The sequence below is a fragment of the Dermacentor silvarum genome, unplaced genomic scaffold (assembly GCF_013339745.2).
Source record: "Dermacentor silvarum isolate Dsil-2018 unplaced genomic scaffold, BIME_Dsil_1.4 Seq231, whole genome shotgun sequence".
Classification (NCBI taxonomy): Eukaryota; Metazoa; Arthropoda; class Arachnida; order Ixodida; family Ixodidae; genus Dermacentor; species Dermacentor silvarum.
Genome location: NW_023605903.1, coordinates 20,773 through 29,073, shown reverse-complemented (window position 1 = coordinate 29,073; position 8,301 = coordinate 20,773).

The window sequence follows — 8,301 nt, the reverse complement described above, 5'->3', positions numbered from 1 at the left end:
TCACTTTGACGTGGTGAGTTTTCGCGGTTTCGTGATGTCGCGTGACAGACAGGCGAAGTTCGGAGTGGCCCGAAAATGTTTCACCAATCGTGGAGGCTGATTGCAGAAATTGGAATAAAAATAGTTTGGAATCATTTTACGTTATATCGCTCGAATAAGTGAAGAAACAGTGCATTTTTACAGTGAGTTTGATGGCGCATATTTCTAAACTGGTGTCATTCTGGAAATTCATTTCAAGAGGATACGCCTGACAAGCTCGCCGGCTGCTATTTGTAAATTGCAATATGTCTCGTAAGTAATTAAAGTGATTAATTATTTGTGAACTTTAATTAGTTGAATATGCATTTCGATTTCCCATGCTACTAATGCCCGCCTCATCGAATAACGCTGCCCAATTACAAGAATTAGACTACCTGCCACAGGAGACTGCTATAAATTCTTTAAAACTTACAAATGAACCTGTATAGTTTAAGGTTAACGATTTCCTCGCCATTTAAAAGGTATTTGTATTGGACGTTTCCGACACGGACCCTCCTTTATTAAAGCCGGTTCCCAGCCTCGACTATGTTTTTGAAAATACTCACAAAACTTGATGGCCGGACACAAGGTTGTCATTTACACTGAGCCGATATCTACACGACGGTGAGGTGGTCTGGGAAACGTCACCATTCCTTATTAATGGGCAGGTGTGTCACTATCACAAGTTCGGTATTTTCACGAAATCGTGTTGCTTTTTCCCGTAGTGTTTACGTTTCACAAGGCCAGCCGGCCATATATGTTGTAGCATTTCCATTGAGAAGGTAGTGCAGACAACTCTTGTGATTTCATGAATAAATAAAAAAGGTAGGCGGACAAACCCGGACACAAAAACAAAGAAAACGTACACATACACGCTCACTACATGATATAAATTATGACACAATTATGACACACACACAATAAATTATCTTCAAGCTGCCAATCACGGGCACGTACGGGCACTCGCCAAAGACATAACTGTATAAGGCAGAATACCCCTTTGTGTATCGAGGCTTGAGTTACGCACGTGCTACCACTTTTATAAGTAACCTGCTAAGCCTCGACCTCGCATACGGCGAGCCTCACTGTTTTTATGAGTGAACAGCACGGCACTGTCTGCGAACTTCACAGTGCACTTGCAACGGTGACAGTGCAACGAAAAGTGACGGTGTTTCGCCGGTCAAAGAAGCTTTATGCTCAGTGTCTGATTGCTGTAACGACCTGTCTGCACCGCAGCTAACAGCAACTTTATAAACGACATCCGCACGACGTTATGCGAACTTGTTGGTATGCTTTACATAACACCTATGAGGTCTGTTTGTGGAGTATCAGCTTATTTGTGCTGCCCCAGCTCGCATTTGAAAAGTCGCCATTTTTTTTATATTCTATGCGACCGCAGTCGTGCAGTTTCAATTGCTTTGGTTTGCAGATATGCTACTTGTGAACGATAATCGTTGCCAGGCTGAATATTTTGCTCCTGAAGAAGGTGAATTACAAGAGATATCTTCAGGTGCGCACAAGCATTTTCACATGGCAAACTAAGGCAATTTATTGTTGTGTTGTATCGATTTGATTGGTTTAAAAATAAGTGCGTCTGGGCCAATACTAAATTGCTAGATGGCTATGTGACCAAATCGGCATACTTTAAAAAGTAAGCCTTTCATCACAGCTTTAAAGTCGGATTTAAAAAATATTGGAGGCAGGTGGCTACAAGCGATATCATCGTGAACTCCCAAGTGACAGAACAACAACACTTTGTAGTTATGGCATACGACAAATTGAGCATAAGTAAAAGCCTTCTAGTGCACGTAGGAATAACCTCAATATTTATAGAGGAAACGTCCGACAGCTTTAATTGAACCAAGGCGCAAAAATAACTCATGAAAACAGAAATAAGTTTTAACATAATTAGGATGGTTTTAAGTTTATGACTAAGAACGATGTTGGCCAGTAAAAACAACGCACAAATATATCGCTTTGCACTATCTGACTAGCACAAATCAGAGTGAGCACAAGTTGATTTCCAGTTACTCGTGTCTTGCGCAAGCCGAATTGATGTTGTGCTTATAAATTTACTAATTTCACGTTCCTTGCCGTGACACCACTGCTCAAACTTTAATCAACCGCCGGTTGTCTGTCACATGCATTATATGATTTGCGAAGCTGTATTTTTTCCTCTTAACGTCCACTACAATGTCGCCTGCTCCCCTTTGCGTTCTATTCAATACCACGTACTGTCCTCGTAGTCACGTAACGCTAGGCAAAACTTTTTTGTCTCTCATTACGCGGTCCTTAGCTTCTCAAGTTTATTTGCCTGCCCATTGTGTTTCTACGCAAAAGAGTGCAATGCGTACTACGGCCCTATATTTTATCAAAAACAATTCCTGCTGGGCATCGCGGGCATTTTCAACGAAAGTACATCTGTTCGCTACGCACGAAAAATATGTGTACGTAATTTATCCAAGATTCTCGTCTGAGTAAGTGAATAGCTTTCCACTTTTGCCGAATTATCTGCTCAAGGTCATGAACCACATTAATTCGTTTATAATGCCAGCAAGACTGGCAAATCTTAATCTAACCTTTATCTAATCGTTAAAGCTTGAGGCTTTAACGACGTTTCGATGCGCTAGGCCCACACGCGCCCCACGCGACGTGGGGTTGGCACGAGCCAATTGGTGCTTCTCCGGCCACGGTCCCATGTCTACCGATTCGTCGGCACTTCTCGCACGAGGTTGCGTGATCTTGTAACGAAAGAAGAGCAACAGGGAAGGCTTTGTGGAGAAGCCACCTATCATCAGGCGGAAGCGCGACTGCCTTTGTGAGGAATAACGGCACGCTTGCAGGTCTGCCATTTAACAGAAAGACCACTGCTGACCGTGCGCCGTAGTTTGGAGAACCCTGGTGTCGAATGTGTTTACTACGCTGTTCTCCCATGCTCCAGAGTTCGCTGGCTTTGTAAACATTGAGGGGCGCTCGCAAGGATGGTTTGGTTAGCGCGATGGGGTCTGAAAAGCCCACGACGTCACAAACTCGGAGAGGAGAAGCTATTCGGGACATCGCCGCGGCAAAACTTGCACGATACGGCGGGAAGGAATGTTCGAAGCTTTAGCGGCTGTAAAGATTGAAGTAAACATGAACAATCCCCGCGAATCGTGTCGTGCACGTTAGGTCTACCAATTCCTCTTTCGGTTCTAATGCACTTTCGTGTTTCTGGCGTCAGTGGTCACGACAACGCTTCACTAACGCGACCACTCGATATTGCGTTGATACGCGATTCCTCATAGACCCTGTTCGAGTGCGTTGTTTTTGTGGAGAAAATGCACTCTGTCTTGCGAATATGTGCGTGAGCACAAATTATATAGCGCTGTGCATTTTTCCGCACCACGTTTTTGTCTACCGATTCATCCTCAGACTACTTTTAGTTAGGATCCGCCATAGGTTGCTAAGTGGCCATGGTGTTCGGCTGTTAAGCACGAGGTGCAGGTTAAAGAACCCGATGTGGTCCAAATTATTCCGGAGTCCCCCATTACAGCGTGCCTTGTAATAACATCGTAGTTTTGGCCCGTAAAACCTCATAATTTAACCTTTCGTTAGAACGCCTGGCCTAACCTCACCACCCTAAAAAATTTTATCTTTGGGACCTAATGAGTAGTGGTTTCGCATACAGTGCTTATAAATTTTTTTATTAACTGCACAATACATATTTTATTTATATACTTTTATTAAATTCACGTGATTTCCTGGCCCTGGTAATATAGCCTTCATACTGGTTAACTATGTTTTTATTCATTGTCGATATATACAGTTTTTTCTATCGCCCAGTATGGCTCTAGGGTATATGTTAATAATAGCATGACTTTATAACTTCTGCCCCCTCAAGGCATACCGACGTTATCGCATGGTCGCAATCTGCTACCTCAGTGTGAGATAGTACTAAGCGATGTCTAGTTCTGCCATGTTTACCATGTTCCTGTCCTCAAGAACACGTAACCATAGTCCATTCTTGTCGAAAACTGCGCTGACCTGATTTTGGACGCTATCGTATTGTCATACAATCACACTAACTTGACCTTGTTGTCAGCAGTATAACGCACAGATCGCAGCTGATCAGCCTAACGAATCACGTCATACTCTGTAATGTTCGAGACCACACAGGCACCGCTGTTACCCCATCAAAACCTTTTTGCTACAAATCTGCTATGAAATCCTCAACATTATCGAATTATAGCATATTTACGAAGGCTACGCAGATTGCCCCCCCCCCCCCCCCGAGGCTTACGTTAACAATGTCCGTAGCAAATTGCACTATGCATATTCGAATATTCCTTATGTCACGGCGTTGGGTTTTTCTTCTCAGCAGCGATTTTGCCCGTACAGCTTGCCAGAAAAAGAAAACACTGTGGTACCGAGGTGGTGTTGCACTGTCACAGATTCCCTCTCATTCACTGCACTCGTCAAGTGCTGACGGTTACTTACGAGAACCAATGGCGTCAACTATTCTAACAGCGAGTCGCGGTCTGCCTAAAAACGTCAAGTTGTAAAACAACGCGTGGCGGAAAGTTTTATGCAGGATTCTGGATCTAATCCTCGAAAGAGTACGTTTCATACTATACAGAAAGCTGATGCCCGAGATTATGGCCATGCGAACAAGAATGTCCGATGGAAACTGATACTCTTCAAGTAAATATAGACATTTACCCAGGAAGATGCTCAAGCCGGCAGAGAGGATGATAATGCCTTGGTCCGCATAAAATTGACATGTCACTAGATGCCTGGTGGCGAACAAATACCCTTAAAGGGAACGTTATGCTCGGAATCTGGACAAAGAAAAAAAAAACATTGGAATCTTGCTGTGGAGAGAGAGCGAACGTTCGCTCATTATCCTAGCTTTGACTACGTATATATCTGGCACTCTGCCGTATGCACTGTCGATAAGGAAGGCGCTATCAAAGCCTGACCAAAAGCTTTACCCTTTGGGAAAGTGTACAGTGATTGTATTTACTTGTGCTACATGGGGTAGAAACGTGGAGGTTAAAACTAAAGTCGAGAATAAGTCAAGGACCGCACAAAGAGCGATGGAATGAAAAATGTTAGGCCTAACTTTAAGCGACAGGAAAGGAGTGGTGTGGGTCAGAGAGCAAACGGCTGTAGCAGATATTCTAGTAGACGTTAAGAGAAAAATATCAGCTGTGCAGGCCACTTAATGCGTAGGGTAAATAACCAGGGGACCATTAGAGTTGTATAATGGATGGAAGGGAAGGGAAGTGAAGTGAAGGATGGCAGAGAATTAGGTGGTGCGAAGAAGTCACGAAATTCGCAGGCGCAAATTCGGATCAGTTAGCGCAAGAAAACATTAATGGGGGATCAGCGAGAGAGGCCTTCGCCCTGCAGTAGACAAAATGTAATCTGATGGGGATGATTATGATACCTGGGAAAGACGTAAGAAATCAAACATCGCTTGAAGAAATGTGTAGGTATTGGGAGAGCTGACATTCAAGCATGTGGTATCAGTAACCAGTATATTTGACAGAATCATTGCATAAACAAGCGTCGAGGTAGCACACGCGAATACTGCAGCTCCATCGCTAGCAGCGTCTAAAAAAATAAATTAAATTATGGGGTTTTACGTGCCAAAACCACGATCTGGTTATGAGGCACGTCGTAGTGGGGACTCCGGAAATCTCGACCACCTGGGGTTCTTTAACGTGCGCCTAAATCTAAGTACACGGGTGTTTTGAATTGCGTAGGAAAGGTAAGACGTGTCTCCTTTATTCTTCAGTGCCTGATTGCAGGAATGCTTGAGCATCTGCGGATAATGTTTCCGCAACCTATGGTTTATACCGATGAAATTGCTGAACATTGCACATTGCTGAACAGGACAATACGGAAGAATAGCAACAAAATGGAGCTGTTATATCCGCTAGCTTCTCAGATGACAAATGAGTTATTCTTATTAGTTATTGTGATTCAATATCTTAAAGACATGAATAAGTACATTAGTATACCGGGAACTGCCGATAGGGAACAGCAAACACGATTTGGGGGGGGGGGGGGGGGGGTAAAACCTCCACGTACATGGAACTTAACATTCAACCATGAAAGAACCAGAATGAAAGCACAAAAATGTTCTCAATGCTGGCTTCAAATATTTCATGAAATTCAAGCAAATGTACATGGAGCAAATATAGCCAATCGATCACTAATCAATAATCTACCGACATATAGGTAATAATTGGGGGTATTTTCTTGTGAACACAAAGCAACAATATGTACGCTGAAATCAAAATAAACATCAGTCGATACTCAAGCCACGGAAAAGGAATCCGGCTTAATGAGCATTTAGCGGTTGCTAATTATGTGCTGTATGACATACTATTGCACAGTATTGGCTATAGTATGCCAACGTTTTGAAGGTCGCAACGCTCTCCTCTACGGACTGCGGACTCAAGCAAATAGTTAGGTTCCCAAAGCGACGTTATATTTTGCCCTGAAGCTTCGCGTGCACTTGAAACGAACAAACATTGTCCGTGCAAGACGTGACAGTACGAAATACACACCCGCTTTTTTAGAAATACTAGGATTCTCACAAATTCTATTTCAGAGGATGCCAAGCGCAACTGTTCACGAAAGTAACCGGACTACGACCGCGAACAGAGAACGTAAATGTTTGAGGACTTACCCTGTGTCTTCATGTTCTTTCTTCTGAAAAAATAATAAAGAAGACAAAAGAGTTAGCACCACCTTATAAAATATAATAAAGAACTATCGCCATCTCGGTCACACTGCCTTCATTCCTGTGTTTTCCGGCGACGGCAATATGCCAAAACCAGTTCTGATTATGAGGCACGCCGTAGTGGAGGGCTCCGGAATGATTTTGACCACCCGGGGTTCTTTAACGTGCACTACAACGCAAGAGCTGAAAATTATTTGGTGCAAGGGCGTAATCGTGCAGAGAGGATGCGCCGACTTTAAACTATATGCTGAGAAATTCTGTTATCTTATCAAACCCACCGATGCACAGTGCGGTCTTTTCTCGTCATCTGATCGTCTGCTGCTGCACGGCCCACTTTGAACGCTTAAGAACCGCTTCTCGAGCTGGCCCTTCATTATTTCATTTCGCACTCACGTGGCTTTCCAGTATATAATCCCCAGGTCTAATAAGCGTCACTAAAGAGCACACATACACTCATTCTTGTAGTTGGAAATCGGGAAGCTCAGTTATAAGGAAGTTTTACTTAAGGACAAATCCGATTTCCATTTTCGAATACGAGCTAAAGGCATCAAAGGTCTCCCAATTTAACTAATGTGAATTAAATTTGCGTTATGTAAAGAAGAGCCATAAAATCTACCAATCTTCAACAGCAATATCGTAACATGCAAGATGCAAAGTTTTCCCAAAACTCCCCGAAATTGTTTCTGGAAATCCCATCACGAAGTTGCCAAATGCGTAACTCCGAAGCTAAACAAGATTTTGTACTACTTTAAAGTGCACTTGGAGCTTATCTAAAACGAGCAGTCATGGCACAGGTTAGGTAAAATTTTTGAAATATCTTAAATGTTTTAAAGTGTTAGTGCCATGCCACTAAACGAGGCTGCACGCAATAATGGTTTCGTTTTGGACTCTTGCTTGATTGAGGCTGGTGTCCTTGAATTAAAAGAAAGTATATATATATATATATATATATATATATATATATATATATATATATATATATCGGTCCACCGACCGAAACTGTTGGGAAAATAATAAACCTAAGATAACCGCGAAGTTGTGCTTCTGATTTTCATATATATATATATATATATATATATATATATATATATATATATATATATATATATATATGTAGGCCACACCTTGTTTGCGAAATATTCAAGGAGGCAAACAGCTACGATCTTGGCGTCAAACTAAACCGGGCCTTATCAAAAAGACAGCGATGCAAAATGCGAAGGCATTTCAGGAAAAGTAATGCTTAAATACTGCGGCGGTGCGCTAATTGCCGGGCGGAACAATCTCGGCGTTTTAAGTCGTGCGGACCTTGAGATTATACCAGAAACTGTGTGGGTTGAAATTCCTGTTAAAAGCGACAAACATTTTTTGGTCTGCGCAGCCTACTTCCCTCCTAACATAAGTAACGTGCACTTTTCTGAGCGTATGAATGACTTAGTTGGAGTTATTGATGTAGCAAAATATAATATTCTGATAGCTGGCGATTTCAATGTTCCGTCTATTGTTTGGTATTCGTCACGCGCGACATCCGTATCTATTATCCCCTCGCTGTG